The sequence below is a fragment of the Cherax quadricarinatus genome, chromosome 39 (genome assembly GCF_038502225.1).
Source record: "Cherax quadricarinatus isolate ZL_2023a chromosome 39, ASM3850222v1, whole genome shotgun sequence".
Taxonomy (NCBI): Eukaryota; Metazoa; Arthropoda; class Malacostraca; order Decapoda; family Parastacidae; genus Cherax; species Cherax quadricarinatus.
Genome location: NC_091330.1, coordinates 13,146,390 through 13,173,464, shown reverse-complemented (window position 1 = coordinate 13,173,464; position 27,075 = coordinate 13,146,390). Strand labels below are relative to the sequence as shown.

At 39.8% G+C, this 27,075-nt stretch overlaps 1 protein-coding gene across 3 annotated transcripts in view; it reads left to right on the top strand.

The window, feature by feature from the left end:
- The window catches only part of rb (adaptor related protein complex 3 subunit ruby), a 99,019-nt gene that overhangs the window by 31,015 nt on the left and 40,929 nt on the right, over nt 1-27,075 (top strand). The window lies entirely within an intron of this gene.

Genomic DNA, 27,075 nt, shown 5'->3' with positions numbered 1-27,075 from the left:
TGGCCGACAGGATGCTGATAGACTGGCTCCTCATGATGTGGTCAGCTTGAGGTGGTGGGTGTGTAGGGCATGTAAGGTGCCTGCCCATGAGAGAGGTAGGGTACTGAGGCAGCTGCGGGGATGTAGGTCTGTGGTCTTGTATAAGGCACAGTACCACCTGCTGTGCTGGGATAGGAGTAGCTGAGTGGGTGACGTGTGAGAGTATTCACCAATTCAGAGATCCTGCTGGTTTGTTCTGAGAACAGGTCTCTAAACAGGTGGTCCTGTCTGTCAAGTTCCTTTATCTTCCGACACTGGTCCTCCTGATGTCCTTTCTTGTAGCAGTAATTGCACCTGGTATCTTGCAGGTAGTTGTTGGCGGTGTGCCCCTTCCGGTGACAGCGAGAGCACAGCCTAGGTGCCTGAGAGGGTGGACTATTATTTGTTGCACCTCCTGTGTTTTGCAGATTTGTCCTCAGGTTCTGCTGCTGGAACTGTGTTAGTGGAGAGTGAGACGGCTGTAGATGTCTTCCTCCTCCACGTCCTCTTCCACGTCCTCTGCCCCGTCCTCTACCAGTTCTGACAGATGCGTCCCTGCTGTTCGTACTTTGGTGCAGTAGGTGATCAGGTGAAGTGATAGTTCCCTGATTATTAACTGCACCAATCTCTGGTGGAGAAACTCCTGACTCAGAACTTGCTGATGAAGCACTGCTACCAGATTCTGGAATAGTGTCAGCACGTGTGCTGACAGGTGTAGGATCAGAGATGGTATGTGCACTGTCAAGTGGACTGGCAGTGGCTGAAGCAGAGATGTCAGGTGTAGGAGAATTAACAGATCCAAGGCTTCCTTTGTTGCTGGGAAGAGGATTTGTTCCCTCTGTGGTGGTCAGAGGAATTGTGTTAGAATTCCCAAAGATAGTGTTTTGAACTCTGTCAGTCTGTGGGACCTTAGCAATGACAGAATTCCACCAGTTATTTACCCGAGTTAAGCTCAGTGTGGGACTTCCAGTCTTTGCCAATAGTGTCACCATCAGCTGAGCAGCTTACGTCACTTGATGTAGGCTTGCACTGGCCTTCTGCAATAGCTTGGAGGTTATCTAATGATTTGAGGAGCTCATGAAGTGCTTCCCTGTGATGCATTATCTTAGCTGCAACTTTACAACACAGCCCAATAGGGCAGTCTTGATGTTTGGACAGAAGTCAGTATATATATATACTATATATATATCTTCCATGGGGAAGTGGAACAGAATTCTTCCTCCGTAAGCCATGCGTGTCGTAAGAGGCGACTAAAATGCCGGGAGCAAGAGGCTAGTAACCCCTTCTCCTGTATATATTACTAAATATAAAAGGAGAAACTTTCGTTTTTCCTTTTGGGCCACCCTGCCTCGGTGAGATACGGCCGGTGTGTTGAAAGAAAGAATATATATATATATATATATATATATATATATATATATATATATATATCTATATATATATATATATATATATATATATATATATATATATATATATATATATATATATAATATATATATATATATATATATATATTTTTTTTTTTTTTTCAACAAGTCGGCCGTCTCCCACTGAGGCAGGGTGACCCAAAAAAGAAAGAAAATCCCCAAAAAGAAAATACTTTCATCATCATTCAACACTTTCACCACACTCGCACATTATCACTGTTTTTGCAGAGGTGCTCAGAATACAACAGTCTAGAAGCATACACATATAAAGATACACAACATATCCCTCCAAACTGCCAATATCCCAAACCCCTCCTTTAAAGTACAGGCATTGTACTTCCCATTTCCAGGACTCAAGTCCGACTATATGAAAATAACCGGTTTCCCTGAATCCCTTCACTAAATATTACCCTGCTCACACTCCAACAGATCGTCAGGTCCCAAGTACCTTTCGTCTCCATTCACTCTTATCTAACACGCTCACGGACGCTTGCTGGTAGTCCAAGCCCCTTGCCCACAAAACCTCCTTTACCCCCTCTCTCCAACCCTTTCGAGGACGACCCCTACCCCGCCTTCCTTCCCCTATAGATTTATATGCTTTCCATGTCATTCTACTTTGATCCATTCTCTCTAAATGACCAAACCACCTCAACAACCCCTCTTCTGCCCTCTGACTAATACTTTTATTAACTCCACACCTTCTCCTAATTTCCACACTCCGAATTTTCTGCATAATATTTACACCACACATTGCCCTTAAACAGGACATCTCCACTGCCTCCAACCGTCTCCTCGCTGCTGCATTTACCACCCAAGCTTCACACCCATATAAGAGTGTTGGTACTACTATACTTTCATACATTCCCTTCTTTGCCTCCATAGATAACATTTTTTGACTCCACATATACCTCAACGCACCACTCACCTTTTTTCCCTCATCAATTCTATGATTAACCTCATCCTTCATAAATCCATCCGCCGACACGTCAACTCCCAAGTATCTGAAAACATTCACTTCTTCCATACTCCTCCTCCCCAATTTGATATCCAATTTTTCTTTATCTAAATCATTTGACACCCTCATCACCTTACTCTTTTCTATGTTCACTTTCAACTTTCTACCTTTACACACATTCCCAAACTCATCCACTAACCTTTGCAATTTTTCTTTAGAATCTCCCATAAGCACAGTATCATCAGCAAAAAGTAACTGTGTCAATTCCCTTTTTGAATTTGATTCCCCAAAATTTAATCCCACCCCTCTCCCGAACACCCTAGCATTTACTTCCTTTACAACCCCATCTATAAATATATTAAACAACCATGGTGACATTACACATCCCTGTCTAAGACCTACTTTTACCGGGAAGTATTCTCCCTCTCTTCTACACACCCTAACCTGAGCCTCACTATCCTCATAAAAACTCTTTACAGCATTTAATAACTTACCACCTATTCCATATACTTGCAACATCTGCCACATTGCTCCTCTATCCACTCTATCATATGCCTTTTCTAAATCCATAAATGCAATAAAAACTTCCCTACCTTTATCTAAATACTGTTCACATATATGCTTCAATGTAAACACTTGATCTACACATCCCCTACCCACTCTGAAGCCTCCTTGCTCGTCCGCAATTCTACATTCTGTCTTACCTCTAATTCTTTCAATTATAACCCTACCGTATACTTTTCCTGGTATACTCAGTAAACTCATTCCTCTATAATTTTTACAATCTCTTTTGTCCCCTTTCCCTTTATATAAAGGGACTATACATGCTCTCCGCCAATCCCTAGGTACCTTCCCCTCTTTCATACATTTATTAAACAAAAGTACCAACCACTCCAACACTATATCCCCCCCTGCTTTTAACATTTCTGTCATGATCCCATCAGTTCCAGCTGCTTTACCCCCTTTCATTCTACGTAATGCCTCACGTACCTCCACCACACTTACATTCTGCTCTTCTTCACTCCTAAAAGATGGTATACCTCCCTGGCCAGTGCATGAAATTACCGCCTCCCTTTCTTCCTTAACATTTAAAAGTTCCTCAAAATATTCTCGCCATCTACCTAATACCTCCCTCTCCCCATCTACTAACTCCCCTACTCTGTTTTTAACTGACAAATCCATACTTTCCCTAGGCTTTCTTAACTTGTTTAACTCACTCCAAAATTTTTTCTTATTTTCATTAAAATTTCTTGACAGTGCCTCTCCCACTCTTTCATCTGCTCTCCTTTTGCACTCTCTCACCACTCTCTTCACCTTTCTTTTACTCTCCATATACTCTGCTCTTCTTATAACACTTCTGCTTTGTAAAAACCTCTCGTAAGCTACCTTTTTCTCTTTTATCACACTCTTTACTTCATCATTCCACCAATCACTCCTCTTTCCTCCTGCCCCCACCCTCCTATAACCACAAACTTCTGCCCCACATTCTAATACTGCATTTTTAAAACTATTCCAACCCTCTTCAACCCCCCCACTACTCATCTTTGCACTAGCCCACCTTTCTGCCAATAGTCGCTTATATCTCGCCCGAACTTCCTCCTCCCTTAGTTTATACACTTTCACCTCCCTCTTACTTGTTGTTGCCACCTTCCTCTTTTCCCATCTACCTCTTACTCTAACTGTAGCTACAACTAAATAATGATCCGATATATCAGTTGCCCCTCTATAAACATGTACATCCTGGAGCCTACCCATCAACCTTTTATCCACCAATACATAATCTAACAAACTACTTTCATTACGTGCTACATCATACCTTGTATATTTATTTATCCTCTTTTTCATAAAATATGTATTACTTATTACCAAATTTCTTTCTACACATAGCTCAATTAAAGGCTCCCCATTTACATTTACCCCTGGCACCCCAAATTTACCTACTACTCCCTCCATAACATTTTTACCCACTTTAGCATTGAAATCCCCAACCACCATTACTCTCACACTTGATTCAAAACTCCCCACGCATTCACTCAACATTTCCCAGAATCTCTCTCTCTCCTCTACACTTCTCTCTTCTCCAGGTGCATACACGCTTACTATAACCCACTTTTCACATCCAATCTTTATTTTACTCCACATAATCCTTGAATTTATACATTTGTAGTCCCTCTTTTCCTGCCATAGCTTATCCTTCAACATTATTGCTACTCCTTCTTTAGCTCTAACTCTATTTGAAACCCCTGACCTAATCCCATTTATTCCTCTCCATTGAAACTCTCCCACCCCCTTCAGCTTTGTTTCACTTAAAGCCAGGACATCCAGTTTCTTCTCATTCATAACATCCACAATCATCTCTTTCTTATCATTTGCACAACATCCACGCACATTCAGACTTCCCACTTTGACAATTTTCTTCTTCTTATTCTTTTTAGTAATCTTTACAGGAAAAGGGGTTACTAGCCCATTGTTCCTGGCATTTTAGTTGACTTTTACAACACGCATGGCTTACGGAGGAAAGATTCTTATTCCACTTCCCCATGGATATAAAAGGAAAAGTAATAAGACCAAGAACTATTAAGATAAAATCAAAGAAAACTCAGATGAGTGTGTATAAATAAATGTGTACATGTATGTGTAGTGTGACCTAAGTGTAAGTAGAAGTAGCAAGATGTACCTGTAATCTTGCATATTTATGAGACAGACAAAAGACACCAGCAATCCTACCATCATGTAAAACAATTACAGGCTTTCGTTTTGCACTCACTTGTATATTATATATATGTATATTATATATATGTATATTATATATATGTATATTATATATGTATATTATATATATTATATATATATATATATATATATATATATATGTATTTTTTTTTTTTTATTTTTTTATTATCACACTGGCCGATTCCCACCAAGGCAGGGTGGCCCGAAAAAGAAAAACTTTCACCATCATTCACTCCATCACTGTCTTGCCAGAAGGGTGCTTTACACTACAGTTTTTAAACTGCAACATTAACACCCCTCCTTCAGAGTGCAGGCACTGTCCTTCCCATCTCCAGGACTCAAGTCCGGCCTGCCGGTTTCCCTGAATCCCTTCATAAATGTTACTTTGCTCACACTCCAACAGCACGTCAAGTATTAAAAACCATTTGTCTCCATTCACTCCTATCAAACACGCTCACGCATGCCTGCTGGAAGTCCAAGCCCCTCGCACACAAAACCTCCTTTACCCCCTCCCTCCAACCGTTCCTAGGCCGACCCCTACCCCGCCTTCCTTCCACTACAGACTGATACACTCTTGAAGTCATTCTGTTTCGCTCCATTCTCTCTACATGTCCGAACCACCTCAACAACCCTTCCTCAGCCCTCTGGACAACAGTTTTGGTAATCCCGCACCTCCTCCTAACTTCCAAACTACGAATTCTCTGCATTATATTCACAGCACACATTGCCCTCAGACATGACATCTCCACTTCCTCCAGCCTTCTCCTCGCTGCAACATTCATCACCCATGCTTCACACCCATATAAGAGCGTTGGTAAAACTATACTCTCATACATTCCCCTCTTTGCCTCCAAGGACAAAGTTCTCTGTCTCCACAGACTCCTAAGTGCACCACTCACTCTTTTTCCCTCATCAATTCTATGATTCACCTCATCTTTCATAGACCCATCCGCTGACACGTCCACTCCCAAATATCTGAATACGTTCACCTCCTCCATACTCTCTCCCTCCAATCTGATATTCAATCTTTCATCACCTAATCTTTTTGTTATCCTCATAACCTTACTCTTTCCTGTATTCACCTTTAATTTTCTTCTTTTGCACACCCTACCAAATTCATCCACCAATCTCTGCAGCTTCTCTTCAGAATCTCCCAAGAGCACAGTGTCATCAGCAAAGAGCAGCTGTGACAACTCCCACCCTGTGTGTGATTCTTTATCTTTTAACTCCACGCCTCTTGCCAAGACCCTCGCATTTACTTCTCTTACAACCCCATCTATAAATATATTAAACAACCACGGTGACATCACACATCCTTGTCTAAGGCCTACTTTTACTGGGAAAAAATTTCCCTCTTTTCTACATACTCTAACTTGAGCCTCACTATCCTCGTAAAAACTCTTCACTGCTTTCAGTAACCTACCTCCTACACCATACACTTGCAACATCTGCCACATTGCCCCCCTATCCACCCTGTCATATGCCTTTTCCAAATCCATAAATGCCACAAAGACCTCTTTAGCCTTATCTAAATACTGTTCACTTATATGTTTCACTGTAAACACCTGGTCCACACACCCCCTACCTTTCCTAAAGCCTCCTTGTTCATCTGCTATCCTATTCTCCGTCTTACTCTTAATTCTTTCAATTATAACTCTACCATACACTTTACCAGGTACACTCAACAGACTTATCCCCCTATAATTTTTGCACTCTCTTTTATCCCCTTTGCCTTTATACAAAGGAACTATGCATGCTCTCTGCCAATCCCTGGGTACCTTACCCTCTTCCATACATTTATTAAATAATTGCACCAACCACTCCAAAACTATATCCCCACCTGCTTTTAACATTTCTATCTTTATCCCATCAATCCCGGCTGCCTTACCCCCTTTCATTTTACCTACTGCCTCACGAACTTCCCCCACACTCACAACTGGCTCTTCCTCACTCCTACAAGATGTTATTCCTCCTTGCCCTATACACGAAATCACAGTTTCCCTATCTTCATCAACATTTAACAATTCCTCAAAATATTCCCTCCATCTTCCCAATACCTCTAACTCTCCATTTAATAACTCTCCTCTCCTATTTTTAACTGACAAATCCATTTGTTCTCTAGGCTTCCTTAACTTGTTAATCTCACTCCAAAACTTTTTCTTATTTTCAACAAAATTTGTTGATAACAGCTCACCCACTCTCTCATTTGCTCTCTTTTTACATTGCTTCACCACTCTCTTAACCTCTCTCTTTTTCTCCATATACTCTTCCCTCCTTGCATCACTTCTACTTTGTAAAAACTTCTCATATGCTAACTTTTTCTCCCTTACTACTCTCTTTACATCATCATTCCACCAATCGCTCCTCTTCCCTCCTGCACCCACTTTCCTGTAACCACAAACTTCTGCTGAACACTCTAACACTACATTTTTAAACCTACCCCATTCCTCTTCGACCCCATTGCCTATGCTCTCATTAGCGCATCTATCCTCCAATAGCTGTTTATATCTTACCCTAACTGCCTCCTCTTTTAGTTTATAAACCTTCACCTCTCTCTTCCCTGATGCTTCTATTCTCCTTGTATCCCATCTACCTTTTACTCTCAGTGTAGCTACAACTAGAAAGTGATCTGATATATCTGTGGCCCCTCGATAAACATGTACATCCTGAAGTCTACTCAACAGTCTTTTATCTACTAATACATAATCCAACAAACTACTGTCATTTCGCCCTACATCATATCGTGTATACTTATTTATCCTCTTTTTCTTAAAATATGTATTACCTATAACTAAACCCCTTTCTATACAAAGTTCAATCAAAGGGCTCCCATTATCATTTACACCTGGCACCCCAAACTTACCTACCACACCCTCTCTAAAAGTTTCTCCTACTTTAGCATTCAGGTCCCCTACCACAATTACTCTCTCACTTGGTTCAAAGGCTCCTATACATTCACTTAACATCTCCCAAAATCTCTCTCTCTCCTCTGCATTCCTCTCTTCTCCAGGTGCATACACGCTTATTATGACCCACTTCTCGCATCCAACCTTTACTTTAATCCACATAATTCTCGAATTTACACATTCATATTCTCTTTTCTCCTTCCATAACTGATCATTTAACATTACTGCTACCCCTTCCTTTGCTCTAACTCTCTCAGATACTCCAGATTTAATCCCATTTATTTCCCCCCACTGAAACTCTCCTACCCCCTTCAGCTTTGTTTCGCTTAGAGCCAGGACATCCAACTTCTTTTCATTCATAACATCAGCAATCATCTGTTTCTTGTCATCCGCACTACATCCACGCACATTTAAACAACCCAGTTTTATAAAGTTTTTCTTCTTCTCTTTTTTTAGTAAATGTATACAGGAGAAGGGGTTACTAGCCCATTGCTCCCGGCATTTTAGTCGCCTCATACGACACGCATGGCTTACGGAGGAAAGATTCTTTTCCACTTCCCCATGGACAATAGAAGAAATAAAAAAGAACAAGAGCTATTTAGAATAAGGAGAAAAACCTAGATGTATGTATATATATATATGCATGTGCGTGTCTGTGAAGTGTGACCAAAGTGTAAGTAGGAGTAGCAAGATATCCCTTTATCTAGCGTGTTTATGAGACAGAAAAAGAAAACCAGCAATCCTACCATCATGCAAAACAGTTACAGGTTTTTGTTTCACAGTCATCTGGCAGGACGGTAGTACTTCCCTGGGTGGTTGCTGTCTACCAACCTACTACCTACTACCTACTACTATGTATATATGTACATATATATATATATATAATGTATATATATGTATATATGTACATATATATATATATATATATATATATATGTATATTATATATGTATATTATATATATTATATATACAGTGGACCCCCGGTTAACGATATTTTTTCACTCCATAAGTATGTTCAGGTGCCAGTACTGACCGAATTTATTCCCATAAGGAATATTGTGAAGTAGATTAGTCCATTTCAGACCCCCAAACATACACATACAAATGCACTTACATAAATACACTTACATAACTTGTCGCATTCGGAGGTAATCGTTATGCGGGGGTCCACTGTATATATATATATATATATATGTATATTATATATATATATATATGCAAAACAACCACTCTGAAAGAATAGAGAAATTCCAAGCGCTTTCGTGACTACTCACATTATCAAGGAACTATGAAAGTAAAGCATCCAAGGAAGCTATATAAGGGGTCTGGCCGGCACCTCACTATCAGATCCACTGCCTCCAACCGTCTCCTCGCTGCTGCATTTACCACCCAAGCTTCACACCCATATAAGAGTGTTGGTACTACTATACTTTCATACATACCCTTCTTTGCCTCCATAGATAACGTTTTTTGACTCCACATATACCTCAACGCACCACTCACCTTTTTTCCCTCATCAATTCTATGATTAACCTCATCCTTCATAAATCCATCCGCCGACACGTCAACTCCCAAGTATCTGAAAACATTCACTTCTTCCATATATATATATATATATATATATATATATATATATATATATATATATATATATATATATATATATATATATATATATATATATATATCTATTCTATTATCACACCGGCCGATTCCCACCAAGGCAGGGTGGCCCGAAAAAGAAAAACTTTCACCATCATTCACTCCATCACTGTCTTGCCAGAAGGGTGCTTTACACTACAGTTTTTAAACTGCAACATTAACACCCCTCCTTCAGAGTGCAGGCACTGTACTTCCCATCTCCAGGACTCAAGTCCGGCCTGCCGGTTTCCCTGAATCCCTTCATAAATGTTACTTTGCTCACACTCCAACAGCACGTCAAGTATTAAAAAACATTTGTCTCCATTCACTCCTATCAAACACGCTCACGCATGCCTGCTGGAAGTCCAAGCCCCTCGCACACAAAACCTCCTTTACCCCCTCCCTCCAACCCTTCCTAGGCCGACCCCTACCCCGCCTTCCTTCCACTACAGACTGATACACTCTTGAAGTCATTCTGTTTCGCTCCATTCTCTCTACATGTCCGAACCACCTCAACAACCCTTCCTCAGCCCTCTGGACAACAGTTTTGGTAATCCCGCACCTCCTCCTAACTTCCAAACTACGAATTCTCTGCATTATATTCACACCACACATTGCCCTCAGACATGACATCTCCACTGCCTCCAGCCTTCTCCTCGCTGCAACATTCATCACCCACGCTTCACACCCATATATATATATATATATATATATATATATATATATATATATATATATATATATATATATATATATATATATATATATATATATATATATATATATATATTATATATATATTATATATAATATATATGTTATATATATATTATATATCTCTCTCTCTCTCTCTCTCTCATTTATTTGTTTTATCTCGTTTTCTCACCCCTGGCCCTACATTAAGACTACAAATATTTTAAGGTAAGTAATGAGTAAACTGTATATGCATTTTATTGCTCTGGAATGCTTAAATGTAATAGAATATTATGTGTAGGTGGGGTGGCCTGGTATGGTAGCCCGGATGACTACCATACTTACCACACTTGATTTCTTACAATAAATACTACTTGTCTCACCCTAGATTAAGACTATAAATATTTTAAGGTAAGTAATGAGTGCACTATGTGTGTATTGTACTTTTTTATTGTTTTGTGATGCCTAGTTCTATTGCTAACTTTATATATGTTAGTGTAAACTTGTTATCTACTATTTGTATGCATTTATAAAGGGAAAAAAGGGTGTTCCGCTTTACGGCGGTAGCCTGGAACCTAACCTGCAGCGTAAGTGGGGCCCTACTGTACTTGTAAATTTAAAGAATATTTAATTTTAAGTTCAGTACTGCTTACAAATTATACGGTTCCTGTATACTGTTTGTGGTATGATGTTTAAATTCTGAAATTAAAAATTTAAATTTTATTGAAAGGGTTGTCATTATTTTAGAATTTTCAATAATTATTTTATTTGTCTACCTTTTACAGGCCAGTGCAAGTAAAGAGGAAAAAGAAAGTATTTATTACATTGTTGTATCTGCACAGAAGTAAGATTATGTATACTGATAACTTTGAAGAGGCGTGGCACACCATTGTTGTCAGTGCAGCTAGATACTTAGAAACACCTTCACATTTAGCTTTGCATTTTATTGTTGGATATGTGCACAGCCATAATGAATACACATTACTCTAAGCCATACCCACAGACATATCTCCATTGACAGACATGTCCACTAAACTGCAAGCATCCTAGTACAAAACCATTTGGTTACATTACTATTAACCCTTTGAGGGTCGGTCACGTACAAGTACGCCATTGCAGCCAGGGTCAGTCATGTACTTGTATACATAAATTCTGGGGCCTTCAGATTGAGCGGGAGAAAACTGTTAGGCCTACATGTGATAGGATGGGTCTGCGTGGTTAGTGTGCACAGTAGGAAAAAAATCTAGGCACCCACATTGCATTGTGGGAGTGGTAATTCAGTGCTCCTTTGTCACCAAGCCAAGCGGTAAGGAAGACCTCACTCTTTCTTGAATTGAGACTATTCTCTTCCCAGGTGATAGTTCTAACACAAGTTGAAGTGTCACTAAAGATGGGGAAGGCAGTGTGGGGGTGGGGAAAGTAGTGTGAATTTGTGTAAACAACATTGGCTGGCTGGCTGGGTGACTGGTTTGCTGGCTAGTCAGGTGGGTGGCTGGTCAGGTGTCTGGTTGGCTGGTCAGGTGGCTGCCTGGCTGTCTGTCTGTCTCACAGGTACACATAAATGCAATACAATTATACGTATTGTAAATTACCTAGGATAACCCAAAAAATCCAGACTGGCAAATAATAGTATCAAGACTCAGATGTGAAGCACTGCGTCGTGTGTAATAAGTTTTGCTTCACTAGTGGCTCTCTCTGAGACAGAGACAGAAAGAGAGGCAAGTAGACAGACAGACAGACATGCTTGTCTAAAGTGAAAACAAATAAAGTGAAGGCAGTGTACCCTTATCAAATGTCACCACTGTCATTAGCAGAGTGATAAGATGAGTGACACACACTCAAACACCATGCTTCAATTATTATTATTATTATTATAGGTAGTAGGTTGGTAGACAGCAACCACCCAGGGGAGTACTACCGTCCTGCCAGATGGCTGTGAAGCGGAAACCTGTAACTGTTTTGCATGATGGTAGGATTGCTGGTCTCCTTTTCTGTCTCATAAACACGCTAGATAACAGGGATATCTTGCTACTCCTACTTACACTTTGGTCACACTTCACAGACACGCACATGCATAGATATATACATACATCTAGGTTTTTCTCCTTTTTCTAAATAGCTCTTGTTCTTCTTTATTTCTTCTATTGTCCATGGGGAAGTGGAAAAGAATCTTTCCTCAGTAAGCCATGCATGTCGTATGAGGCGACTAAAATGCCGGGAGCAGTGGGCTAGTAACCCCTTCTCCTGTAGACATTTACTAAAAAAGAGAAGAAAAAACTTTATAAAACTGGGATGCTTGAATGTGCGTGGATGTAGTGCGGATGACAAGAAACAGATGATTGCTGATGTTATGAATGAAAAGAAGTTGGATGTCCTGGTCCTAAGCGAAACAAAGCTGAAGGGGGTAGGGGAATTTCGGTGGGGGGAAATAAATGGGATTAAATCTGGAGTATCTGAGAGAGTTAGAGTAAAGGAAGGGGTAGCAGTAATGTTGAAGGATCAGTTATGGAAGGAGAAAAGAGAATATGAATGTGTAAATTCAAGAATTATGTGGATTAAAGTAAAGGTTGGATGTGAAAAGTGGGTCATAATAAGCGTGTATGCACCTGGAGAAGAGAGGAATGTAGAGGAGAGAGAGAGATTTTGGGAGATGTTAAGTGAATGTATAGGAGCCTTTGAACCAAGTGAGAGAGTAATTGTGGTAGGGGACCTGAATGCTAAAGTAGGAGAAACTTTTAGAGAGGGTGTGTTAGGTAAGTTTGGGGTGCCAGGTGTAAATGATAATGAGAGCCCTTTGATTGAACTTTGTATAGAAAGGGGTTTAGTTATAGGTAATACATATTTTAAGAAAAAGAGGATAAATAAGTATACAAGATATGATGTAGGGCGAAATGAATGACAATAGTTTGTTGGATTATGTATTGGTAGATAAAAGACTGCTGAGTAGACTTCAGGATGTACATGTTTATAGAGGGGCCACAGACATATCGGATCACTTTTTAGTTGTAGCTACACTGAGAGTAAAAGGTAGATGGGATACAAGGAGAATAGAAGCATCAGGGAAGAGAGAGGTGAATGTTTATAAACTAAAAGAGGAGGCAGTTAGGGTAAGATATAAACAGCTATTGGAGGATAGATGGGCTAATGAGAGCATAGGCAATGGGGTTGAAGAGGTATGGGGTAGGTTTAAAAATATAGTGTTAGAGTGTTCAGCAGAAGTTTGTGGTTACAGGAAGGTGGGTGCGGGAGGGAAGAGGAGCGATTTGTGGAATGATGTAAAGAGAGTAGTAAGGGAGAAAAAGATAGCATATGAGAAGTTTTTACAAAGTAGAAGTAATGCAAGGAGGGAAGAGTATATGGAGAAAAAGAGAGAGGTTAAGAGAGTGGTGAAGCAATGTAAAAAGAGAGCAAATGAGAGAGTGGGTGAGATGTTATCAACAAATTTTGTTGAAAATAGGAAAAAGTTTTGGAGTGAGATTAACAAGTTAAGGAAGCCTAGAGAACAAATGGATTTGTCAGTTAAAAATAGGAGAGGAGAGTTATTAAATGGAGAGTTAGAGGTATTGGGAAGATGGAGGGAATATTTTGAGGAATTGTTAAATGTTGATGAAGTTAGGGAAACTGTGATTTCGTGTATAGGGCAAGGAGGAATAACATCTTGTAGGAGTGAGGAAGAGCCAGTTGTGAGTGTGGGGGAAGTTCATGAGGCAGTAGGTAAAATGAAAGGGGGTAAGGCAGCCGGGATTGATGGGATAAAGATAGAAATGTTAAAAGCAGGTGGGGATATAGTTTTGGAGTGGTTGGTGCAATTATTTAATAAATGTATGGAATAGGGTAAGGTACCTAGGGACTGGCAGAGAGCATGCATAGTTCCTTTGTATAAAGGCAAAGGGGATAAAAGAGAATGCAAAAATTATAGAGGGATAAGTTTGTTGAGTATACCTGGTAAAGTGTATGGTAGAGTTATTATTGAAAGAATTAAGAGTAAGACGGAGAATAGGATAGCAGATGAACAAGGAGGCTTTAGGAAAGGTAGGGGGTGTGTGGACCAGGTGTTTACAGTGAAACACATAAGTGAACAGTATTTAGATAAGGCTAAAGAGGTCTTTGTGGCATTTATGGATTTGGGAAAGGCGTATGACAGGGTGGATAGGGGGCAATGTGGCAGATGTTGCAGGTTTATGGTGTAGGAGGTAGGTTGCTGAAAGCAGTGAAGAGTTTTTACGAGGATAGTGAGGCTCAAGTTAGAGTATGTAGGAAAGAGGGAAATTATTTCCCAGTAAAAGTAGGCCTTAGACAAGGATGTGTGATGTCACCGTGGTTGTTTAATATATTTATAGATGGGGTAGTAAGAGAAGTAAATGTGAGGGTCTTGGCAAGAGGCGTGGAGTTAAAAGATAAAGAATCACAAATAAAGTGGGAGTTGTCACAGTTGCTCTTTGCTGATGACACTGTGCTCTTGGGAGATTCTGAAGAGAAGTTGCAGAGATTGGTGGATTAATTTGGTAGGGTACGCAAAAGAAGAAAATTAAAAGTGAATACAGGAAAGAGTAAGGTTATAAGGATAACAAAAAGATTAGGTGATGAAAGATTGGATATCAGATTGGAGGGAGAGAGTATGGAGGAGGTGAATGTATTCAGATATTTGGGAGTGGACATGTCAGCGGATGGGTCTATGAAAGATGAGGTGAATCATAGAATTGATGAGGAGAAAAGGGTGAGTGGTGCACTTAGGAGTCTGTGGAGACAAAGAACTTTGTCCTTGGAGGCAAAGAGGGGAATGTTTGAGAGTATAGTTTTACCAACGCTCTTATATGGGTGTGAAGCATGGGTGATGAATGTTGCAGCGAGGAGAAGGCTGGAGGCAGTGGAGATGTCATGTCTGAGGGCAATGTGTGCTGTGAATATAATGCAGAGAATTCGTAGTTTGGAAGTTAGGAGGAGGTGCGGGATTACCAAAACTGTTGTCCAGAGGGCTGAGGAAGGGTTGTTGAGGTGGTTCAGACATGTAGAGAGAATGGAGCGAAACAGAATGACTTCAAGAGTATATCAGTCTGTAGTGGAAGGAAGGCCGGGTAGGGGTCGGCCTAGGAAAGGTTGGAGGGAGGGGGTAAAGGAGGTTTTGTGTGCGAGGGGCTTGGACTTCCAGCAGGCATGCGTGAGCGTGTTTGATAGGAGTGAATGGAGACAAATGGTTTTTAATACTTGACGTGCTGTTGGAGTGTGAGCAAAGTAACATTTATGAAGGGGTTCAGGGAAACCGGCAGGCCGGACTTGAGTCCTGGAGATAGGAAATACAGTGCCTACACTCTGAAGGAGGGGTGTTAATGTTGCAGTTTAAAAACTGTAGTGTAAAGCACCCTTCTGGCAAGACAGTGATGGAGTGAATGATGGTGAAAGTTTTTCTTTTTTGGGCCACCCTGCCTTGGTGGGAATAGGCCAGTTTGATAATAATAAAAATAAAATATTATTATATTCTCCTGTGTATACTAGGTAATTTACACTATGTATAATTGTATTTGTGTGTATATGTGAGACAGAGTCAGCCAGCTAACCAGCTGGTCGCCAGCCAGCCACCTTCTAGCTATGTTTACAACACAAACCCACACCCCCTTCCCCACCAAAACATTGCTGGGACCTGTAAATACTATGTATATATTTCTAGGACTTGAGTCCTGGAAATGGGAAATACAATGCCTGCACTCTAAAGGAGGGGTTCAGGATATTAGCAGTTTGGAGGGATATGTTGTGTATCTTTATACGTATATGCTTCTAAGCTGTTGTGTTCTGAGCACCTCTGCAAAAACAGTGATTATGTGTGAGTGAGGCGAAAATGTTGAATGATGATGGAAGTATTTTCTTTTTGGGGATTTTCTTTCTTTTTGGGTCACCCTGCCTCGGTGGGAGATGGCCGACTTTTTAAAAAAAAAAAAATATTTCTAGACAATAGTATGTGACTAAAATAGGTGAAAATGTTCAACTGTCAATGTTTGTGCAGTTATTGTGTAGTATACGAGTGTATAGGTATATGTATATCCAAAATATGGCTTATATTGGTCTCGCAGGTCATAAAAGTTATTTGAAAAAATAAAATGTTAAAAATTGTAGAAAAAAAGTAGAAAAATAATGAAGAAACTATTTCCGCGTGACCAGCAGTCAGCAATGTTGCCGTAAGCGGCTCGCTTTGTCAACTTCATGCCTCCATATCTTGGTAAGTATTGATCGCCCAAGATTTTTTTCCCTATAACACTCACAAAATGTGCTCTATCATTTCATAAGTTTTTTTTTTTTTTTTTTTTTTTTTGACCCTGAGAAAAAGTTTGGGAGAGGGCCTGTCAACCCTTAAAGGGTTAACTGAAATCCAGGACCTGAAACAATTTAAATTTTTGAGATTCAGGCACATTCAAGGATCACCCCAAAACAGGATAATTTTTCAAAACTGGCAACTAAGCTTATTTTATCTAACATATTTTGTCTCTTGACACTACATACCTGAAAAACAGCACATTTGCTGGTTTCTCTAGAATGCCGATGTGAAGGCATGTGCTTGATGTTGAGAGTTCCAATTTTTACAGACTTTGCTGTGTTAATATTAGGAGAAAAAATTAGTTTTTATGTTCTATTTTTCTCAATTGAGTTAAGAGTACAGCTTAAGGATCTTCATTTACATTTTACATAAGGCTTAAATTAGTTTTGTAAATAAAGCAAGTTAGTCAATGATTTTCTCATACAGTACTGCCTATATTTTTCTTTGAAGAGTAAATTTATCACAATTTAAGGTGTCTTCAGTATATTAATACTATTTTAGGTGTGGCTTTGGAACTGTGTACAATTATTGAGGCTCACATTCATAAATTTTGGAGTATTGATACTCCTTGTATCATATATAAAAGCATTGTCCTTGATGTACTCACAGTCAACCAGTGCTTAAATCAGCAAATGGAAAATACATCAGTACCAATTTGTCCCAGTAGGATCAGATACTCTGGGATCATGGGAAAAGGATGCCACATGGTTTCTCAAAGCACTGGGTTCCATCTCATTGACACCACTAGGGACCCAAGGGCCACTGCTTTCATATTCCAGTGTCTGTGTGGCCATCCTGAGGGGAAATGCATACTTAATTTGCATCCAGCTTCAGAGAAGATTCATAACCTAATTTCATGTGTTGTGCTATTGTATTCACGTTTGTGCCTTTTAACCCCTTCAGGGTCTAAGGCCCAAATCTGAAGTGGTGCCTCAGTGTCCAAGAATTTTCAAAAAAAAAAATTGATTTTTTCTTATGAAATGGTAGAGAATTTTTTGTGAAGGTAATAAAACAAAAAGTACGAAATTTGATGGAAAATTGACGAATTTATGCTCTCGCGAATTTTGATGTGTCAGCGATATTTATGAATCGGCGATTTTGCCGACTTTGACTCCCATTTTAGGCCAATTACATTATTCCAGTCAACCAAATTCTTAGCTATTTCACTAGTATTACTTCTATTCTATCGATTGAGCACAAGAAATCGCCAAGTCAACTGTTTCAACTACAAATTAAAGTGATCGGAAATTGTTAATTTGGCCAATTTAACACAAAGTTCAAAATATTCCAATTTCAAAATAGGGTCCAGAATAAACAATGTAGGTATTCCTGGAACTAAACTAACATTTCCTCTCTTCATTAGTTACGTTTTGAGGCTTTACAAATAAATTCCATTTTGATTTTTTATTCACATAATGAATTTTTATTCACACCAAAAAATAGAAGATTTACTGTTATGCAATACTGTAATAATTGTATAAATATCATCACCATATTTGTGAATGCATATTAGACCCACCAGCTGGCGTGTATTAGACGTGTGAGGTCGTTTGTTTACTCTTGAATATTGGCAAAAATTTAACATTTCTGCTACTTTGAACTCAGTTTCAAGCCATTTCCAGTGCGAAAACCAATCAAAATCACCTCTATTTCTGTAATATGTCTTCCATTCTATCAAATGAGACCAAGAAATCGCAAATAGAAATATAAAAAACATATGAAAAAACACTGCAAAGTCGCTGTTTTAATCGAAAAATCATGATTTTAGTTTTTTTTCTCTCATTATACACAGCGTGCTGCAGGATCTGTTTTATGTGGTGCACACATACCACATAGATGTATTCTCTCATATCTAGGCCCAAATGTACCACTCACAGTTTATCAGAGTGAGCTGAGCTCATGACGTAGATCTGCGGTTTGGACCCTGAACGTAAAGCTGTAGATCTACGGGACAGACCCTCAAATGGTTAAATAAATAATTCCTGACCTAAAACAATGTAATACAGTAGTCCCCCAAATTCGCGGGGATTATGATCCAAGACCACCCGCAAATTTGAAAAAGCTGCAAATTCTGGATGCGGTTAAAAAGATACCTGTTTTTGTAATTTAACCCCTTGACTGTCGCAACCCCAAATCCTGAGGTGTCTCCTGGTGTCGAAAAATTTTTGAAAAAAAAAAAAATATTTTTTTCTTATGAAATGATAGAGAATCTTTCCCCGATGGTAATGACACCAAAAGAACAAAATTTGATGGAGAACTTACGGAATTACGCTCTCGCGAAGTTAGCAACCTCGGCAATATTTATGAATCGGTGATTTCACCCACTTTGAGCCCTATTTTCGGCTAATTCTAGTGTTCCAGTCGACCAAACTGTTTGCTATTTCTTTAGCACTCCATTTTTTCTATCGATTGAGTACAAGAGACTGCCCATTTACCGATTTCAACTACCCAATAACGTGGTCAGAAATTTGCAATTTGGCCAATTTCATGCAAATTGAAAAATATGCCAATTTCAAAATAGGGTCCAAAATGAACAATGCACCAATCAAAATCACCTCCATTTCTATAATATGTTTTCCATTCTATCAAATGAGACCAAGAAAACGAGAATACAACCATAAATACTGTACGAAAATACACCGCAAAGTCGGCGTTTTAATCCAAAAACAGTTTTTTTTTTTTTCTCATTATGCACTGTGTGCTACAGGATTTTTTTACATGGTGCACACTGACCACAAAGACCCATTCTCTCACATGTGGGCCTACCAGCTTTCTCCTGCTTGATTTGAGTACGTATATATATGTCAAACACGGTGGCTCGTAAGACGTATATATATGACCGAAACAGCCAAAGGGTTAAACCCAAAATATGCCCCAAAACACTTTAATTTAATTTCAAACTCAGTTTCACACATCACCCTTAAAAACTAAAAAAGAATGTAATGATAAACCCGTGTACAGTACTGTACTGCTATATCCCCCGCAGTGCTAGAATGTAAAATACCGATGTTACCACCATATGTACTGTAATTCATGCAAGCCTGTTTTCTTTGGTATACTGTAATTCATGCAACCCCATTTTCTTTGGTATACGTACGGTAAATGTAAGGTATTAATTTAATTTAGTAACAGTGAAGTTAAATATATGGGTACTCGCCAATATTGAATGATACTGATTGAAGATGATGAAGATGAATTAGGTAGGTAGAAGGTTGGTAGACAGCAACCACCCAGGGAGGTACTACCGTCCTGCCAAGTGAGTGTAAAACAAAAACCTGTAATTGTTTTACATGATGGTAAGACTGTCTCATAAACATGCAAGATTTCAGGTATGTCTTGCTACTTCTACTTACACTTAGGTCACACTACACATACATGTACAAGCATATATATACACACCCCTCTGGGTATTCTTCTATTTTCTTTCTAATTCTTGTTCTTGTTTATTGCCTCTTATCTCCATGGGGAAGTGGAACAGAATTCTTCCTCCGTAAGCCATGCGTGTTGTAAGAGGCAATTAAAATGCCGGGAGCAAGGGGCTAGTAACCCCTTCTCCCGTATAAATTACTAAATTTAAGAGAGAAACTTTCGTTTTTCTTTTTGGGCCACCCTGCCTTGGTGGGATACGGCCGGTGTGTTGAAAGAAAGAAAGAAGATGAATTAGCTGTGCAGTACAAATTTCTGAATTTACAATTTTTTTTTTATCACAACAACCATTTCCCACCGAGCCAGGGTGGCCCAAAAAAGAAAGAAAAATACTTTCACCATCACTCATACATAATCACTGTCTTTGAAGAGACACTCAGATACAACAGTTTAGAAGTCCCTCCAAACTGCCAATATCCCAAACCCCTCCTTTAAAGTGCAGGCATTGTACTCCCCATTTCCAGGACTCAAGTCCTGCTAATCAGTTTCCCTGAATCCCTTGACAAAATATTACCCTGCTCACACTCCAACAGCTTGTCAGGTCCCAAAAACCATTCATCTCCATTCACTCCTATCTAACACGCTCACGCACGTTTGCTGGACGTCCAAGCTCCTTGCTCACAAAACCTCCTTTATCCCCTCCCTCCAACCTTTTTGAGGACGACCCTTACCTCGCCTTCCTTTCCCTGCAGATTCATATGCTCTCCAAGTCATCCTACTTTGTTCCATTCTCTCTAAATGACCAAACCACCTCAACAACCCCTCTTCAGCCTTCTGACTAATACTTTTAGTAATTCACACCTCCTAATTTCCACACTTCGAAATTCTCTGCATAATATTTACATCACATATTGCCCTTAGACACGACATCCACTGCCTCCAGCCGCCTCCTTGCTGCAGCATTTACAGCCCATGCTTCACACCCATATAAGAGTGTTGGTACCACTATACTCTCGTACATTTGCTTCTTTGCCTCCACAGATCCCTCAACACACCACTTACCTTTTTTCCTTCATCATTCTATGTTTAACCTCATCATTCATAAACCCATTTGACAAGTCAACTCCCAAATATCTGAAAACTTTCAACTCTTCCATACTCCCTCCCTCCAGTGTGATATCCAATATTTTTTTATCTAAATTGTTTCATACCCTCATCACCTTACTCTTACCTATGTTCGCTTTCAATTTTCTACCTTTACACACCCTCCCAAACTCGTCCCCAAACCTTTGCAACTTTTCTTTAGAATCTCCCAAAAGCACAGTATCATCAGCAAAAAGTAACTGTGTCAACTCACATTTTGTATTTGATTCCTCTTAATTTAATCCCACCCCTCTTCCCAATACCCTAGCATATACTTCTTTTACAACCCCATTTATAAATACAGTATGTTAAACAACCATGGTGACATGTCACATCAATGTCTAAGACTTACTTTTACTGAGAAGTAATCTCCCTCCCACCTACATATGCTCACCTGAGCTTCACTATCCTCATAAAAACTCTTTACAACATTTAGTAACTTACTACCTGTTCCATTCACTTGCAGCATCTGCCACTTTGCTTCCCTGTCCACTCTATCATATACCTTTTCTAAACCCATAAATGCAATGAAAACTTCCCTACCTTTATATAAATACGTACTGTTCACATATATGCTTCATTGTAAACACTTGATGTACACAACCTTTACCCATTCAAAAGCCTCCTTGTTCATCTGCTATCCTGCTCTCTGTCTTACCTCTAATTCTTTCAGTAATAACCCTACCATACACTTTACCTCGTGTACTCAATAAACTTCTTTCAACAAACCGGCTGTATCCCACCAAGGCAGGGTGGCCCCCCCAAAAAAACGAAAGTTTTTTTTTTTTTAATTTAGTAATTTATACGGGAGAAGGGGTTACTAGCACCTAGCTCCTGGCATTTTAGTCGCCTCTGACAACACGCATGGCTTACGGAGGAAGAATTCTGTTCCACTTCCCCATGGAGACTCGGTAAACTCATTCCCCTATAATTTTTACAATCTCTCTTGTTCCTCTTCCCTTTATATAAAGGAACTATACATGCTCTCTGCCAGTCCTAGGTACTTTCTCCTTTTTCATACATTTATTAAACAAAAATACCAACCACTCAACACTATACTTTGACATATATTTCACATAATTTGACCAAGACCCATGGGCTGGATCTGGTCCACTGGTCATAGGTTGCTGACCCCCACCTGGCTTAGAGGAAGGATTCTTCTCCACTTCCCCATTGAGAACTTTTTTTTTTCCTCAACAAACTGGCCATATTCCACCGAGGCAGGGTGTTCTAAATAGAAAAACGATATTCTTTTGAAATTTAGTAATTTATACAGGAGAAGAGGTTACTACTGTCACTTATTAGCCCCTTGCTCCTGGTATTTTAGTCACCTTTTATGACACGTATGGCTTAGAGGAAGGATTTTTCTTCACTTCCCCATGGAAAGCATATACATGTATATAATTAAAAAATTGCATGCATTTTCTCAAGGAGGGACATAGGACATGTAGATAAAGATTTCAAAATCATAATGTGTATATGCTTGTTGCATGTGTGCCATACATGCATGCTTGTATATTAGTTCTCAGTGCTTCTCCATTTCTACTGCATGTTTTGCTTTACCATTGCAGATGTCTTCTTAGACTTGCTAGCACAAATTATTTAGCTTATAATACACTATTGAACATTGAATAACTATTGTGTACCAGTTTTATGTAAAAGGGATGTTGCTTTATGCAGAAGTAAATTTTTGTAGAAATAATGGTAGTGTATAAAGGCAGCATTTTTTCTATATTTGCTGGGTTATGAAAACATACAAGTACATACATGCTTTTAATTTTGGGGTTTGTAGTAGACTAAGGCAATTCTTGTGTAACCTTAAATGGTTTGCACCATTTAATGTTACTCTAGCATTGTTTTTCTTTTCTTTTTTTTAAAACATTGGCCGTCTCCCACCAAGGCAGGGTGATAGTATGTCTCAAAAACATCACAAGAGATACATAAGGTTTGTATGGTTGGGACAGTGCATAAAATGAGTAAGCTTTCTTTGTTTTAGATGTAATTAGGCATCATAGTTTTTATTTTACTGTTAAATTAACTACGGCGACTAATATTTCTGATTCTGACTTATCCAGGAAGAGGAAGCTCTCAATACCTGTGTACTGTTCTATTGTCTGAAAGCATGAGGAAGTGTAAGAGTAATGGTTTTTAGAATAATGAAGAACTAGAAACTCTCAGTGACTACTTGCTCATAAATGGGAGTGAGGAAGGATGATTAGAGGTTGACAACATGAATATCTTTGTGGGAAATAAGGTGGTGAATAGAGGGAACAAAAGAAAATGTGCAGCAAAGAAAGGTAAGTGTCAGCTGGGTAGCCAGGTTTAACAATACAGTGGACCCCCGGTATTCGATATTAATCCGTTCCTGAGAGCTCATCGAATACCGAAAATATCGAAAAGTGAATCAATTTTCCTCATAAGAAATAATGGAAATCAAATTAATCCGTGCAAGACACCCAAAAGTATGAAAAAAAAAATTTTACTACATGAAATATTAAGTTTAATGCAATAGAATAATTACAATAACAACAATAACAAGAGAATAATTGACACTTACCTTTAATGAAGATCTGGTGATGATTGATGGGATGGGAGGAGGGGAGAGGTGTTAGTGTTTAGAAGGGGACTCCCCTTCCATTAGGACTTGAGGTAGCAAGTCCTTTTCCGGGGTTAATTCCCTTCTTCTTTTAATGCCACTAGGACCAGCTTGAGAGTCACTGTCGCACAACATATCTGTCCATAGTGGCCTGTTCCTCCCTTTGCTTTATGACATTCCTAAAGTGTTTCACAACATTGTCAGTGTAATAGTCACTAGCACGGCTTGCAATAGCTGTGTTAGGGTGATTGTCATCAAAAAAGGTTTGCACTTTAAGCCACATTGCACACATTTCCTTAATCTGTGAAGTAGGCAACTTCTTCAATTTCTCTATCCCCTCCTCCGAAGCAGTTCCCGCAGGTGTAGCCTCTTGCTGTTGAAGATGATCTAGCAGCTTCAGTGGTTAGTTCTTCATTGTCCTCCTCCACCTACTCTTCCACATCCTCCCCACTAACCTCCAACCCCAAGGACTTCCCCAATGCCACAATGGATTCCTCAGCTGGCATAGGCTTCTCAGGGTTAGCCTCAAATCCTTCAAAATCCCTTTTGTCTACACATTCTGGCCACAGTTTTTTCCAAGCAGAGTTCAAGGTCCTCTTAGTCACTTCCTCCCAAGCCTTACCTATAAGATTTATACAATTGAGGATATTAAAGTGATTCTTCCAAAACTCTTTTAGAGTCAGTTGAGTTTTTGTGGTCACTTCAAAGCACTTTTGAAACATAGCTTTTGTGTACAGTTTCTTGAAGTTGGAAATGACCTGCTGGTCCATGGGCTGCAGGAGAGGAGTGGTATTAGGAGGCAAAAACTTCACCTTAATGAAGCTCATGTCCCCAAGTCTGTAGGATGACCAGGGGCATTGTCTAATACCAGGAGGCACTTAAGGTCTAATTAGGTAATTTTTCACAGTGGGGGCAAATGCTTGGTGTAACCAGTCATAGAAAAAGTCCCTAGTGACCCATGTCTTACTGTTTGCCCTCCACAGCACACACAAATTAGCCTTAAGGACATTGTTTTTCTTGAAGACACTGGGAGTTTGAGTGATACACAAATAAAGGCTTCACTTTGCAATCACCACTAGCATTGGCACACATCAACAGAGTAAGCCTGTCTTTCATAGGCTTATGTCCTGGGAGTGCCTTTTCCTCCTGAGTAATGTAGGTCCTGCTTGGCATTTTCTTCCAAAACAGGCCTGTTTCATCCCAATTAAACACTTGTTCAGGTTTCAAGTCTTCACTGTCTATGTAATCCTTGAATTCCTTCACATATTTTTCAGCTGCTTTTTGGTCCGAACTGGCAGCCTCACCATGCCTAATCACACTATGTATGCCACTACGATTCTTAAATCTTTCAAACCAACCTTTTCTGGCCTTAAATTCATTCACATCAGCACTAGTCACAAGCAATTTCTTTACCAAATCGTCATGCAACTGCCTAGCCTTTTCACAAATGATTGCATGAGAGATGCTATCTCCTGCTATCTGTTTTTCATTTATCCACACCAATAACAGTCTCTCAACATTTTCTAACACTTGCAGTCGCTGTTTCGTAATCACAGTTGCACCTTTTGCAAGAACAGCTTCCTTGATTGCCGCATTCCACTTTCGTACTTTGCCATTATCTCTTTCTTCATTTCAATAGTCATTAGCACCTTTTTTCTCGAAGGGTTGTCAGTAGAAGCTTTCTTGGGGCCCATGGTGACTTATTTTGCAGAAACAAGCACCAAAAACAGTGATAATGTGGAATGTACCAAATGTATCCTTCGATGCGCGCACACTGGCTGGCTTGTAAACACTGGCACACACGGGGCAGTTCAGGCCACATGTGGACATGTCTCGTACGAATCATATCGAATACCGGGTTTTCGATCGGATACCGAGGCAAAATTTTTGCGATATAATGCATCGAATACCGGACTTATCGAATACCGATGCCATCGAATACCGGGGTTCCACTGTATCTGACTGTAAGTCTGGCTAACTGGTTTTCTTGCTCAATCCAACAGCACATCAGGTCCCTAAACCCAATTGTCCCCACTTATCAAAATTTAATAACACATACCTGGCAGGGGCTTGAGTATCCAGCATGGTTTACTCGCCTAGTTGTACTCGGCTGGTTATGGTTGCAGGGGTCGAGTCATAGCTTCTGGCCCTGCCTCTTCGCTGGTTGCTCTTAAGTCCACTCTCTCTCTCCTTTTGAGCTTCATCGAACCTCTTCTTAAAGCTGTGTATGGACCCTGCCTCCACTACATCACTCTCCAGATTGTTCCACTTCTTAATAACTCTGTGACTGAAGAAATGCCTCCTAACATCCCTGTGACTCATCTGAGTTTTCAGCTTCCAGTTGTGACCCCTTGTTGTGTCCCATCTCTGAAACATTCTGTCTCTATCCACTTTTTCAATTCCTCTCAGTATTTTACATGTCATTATCATGGCTTCCCCTATCCCTCCTGTCCTACAGTGTTGTCAGGTTGATTTCCCTTAACCTCTCCTCATAGGGCATACCTCTTAGCTCTGGGACTAGTATTGTTGCAAACCTTTGCACTTTTTCAAAATTTCTGACGTGTTTGGCTGTGTGTGTGTGTGTGTGTGCGTGCACGTGTGTGTGTGTGTGTGAGTGCACATGTGTGTGTGTGTGTGTGTGTGTGTGTGTATATGCACATGTATGTTTGCACTTGGTTTATAGTGTGTGCGCACATGTGCATGTGTACGTGTATGTACGTGTGCAAGCATATGTGCATGCTCGTGTGTGTGTGTGTACTCACCTATTTGTTGTTGCAGGGGTTGGGTCATAGCTCCTGGCGCTGCCTCTTCACTGTTTGCTACTAGGTTCTCTCTCTCCCTGCTCCATGAGCTTTATCAAACCTTGTCTTAAAACTATGTATGGTTCCTGCCTCCACTATGTCGCTTTCTAGGCTTTTGCACTTCCTGACAACCCTATGACTGAAGAAATACTTCCTAACATCCCTTTGACTCATAGGAGTCTTCATCTTCCAATTGTGACCCCTTGTTTCTGTGTCCCATCTCTGGAATATCCTGTCTTTTTCCACCTTGTCAATTCCTCACAGTATTTTACATGTTATCATGTCTCCCCTGACCCTTCTGTCCTCCATTGTCATCAGGGTGATTTCCCTTAGCCATACAGATTGTGAAAGGGACTTGGGGGTTATGGTGAGCAGTAACCTTAAACCAAGACAGCAATGCCTAAGCGTACATAATAAGGCAAACAGATTACTGGGATTTATATCAAGAAGTGTAAGCAACAGAAGTTCAACGGTTATATTACAG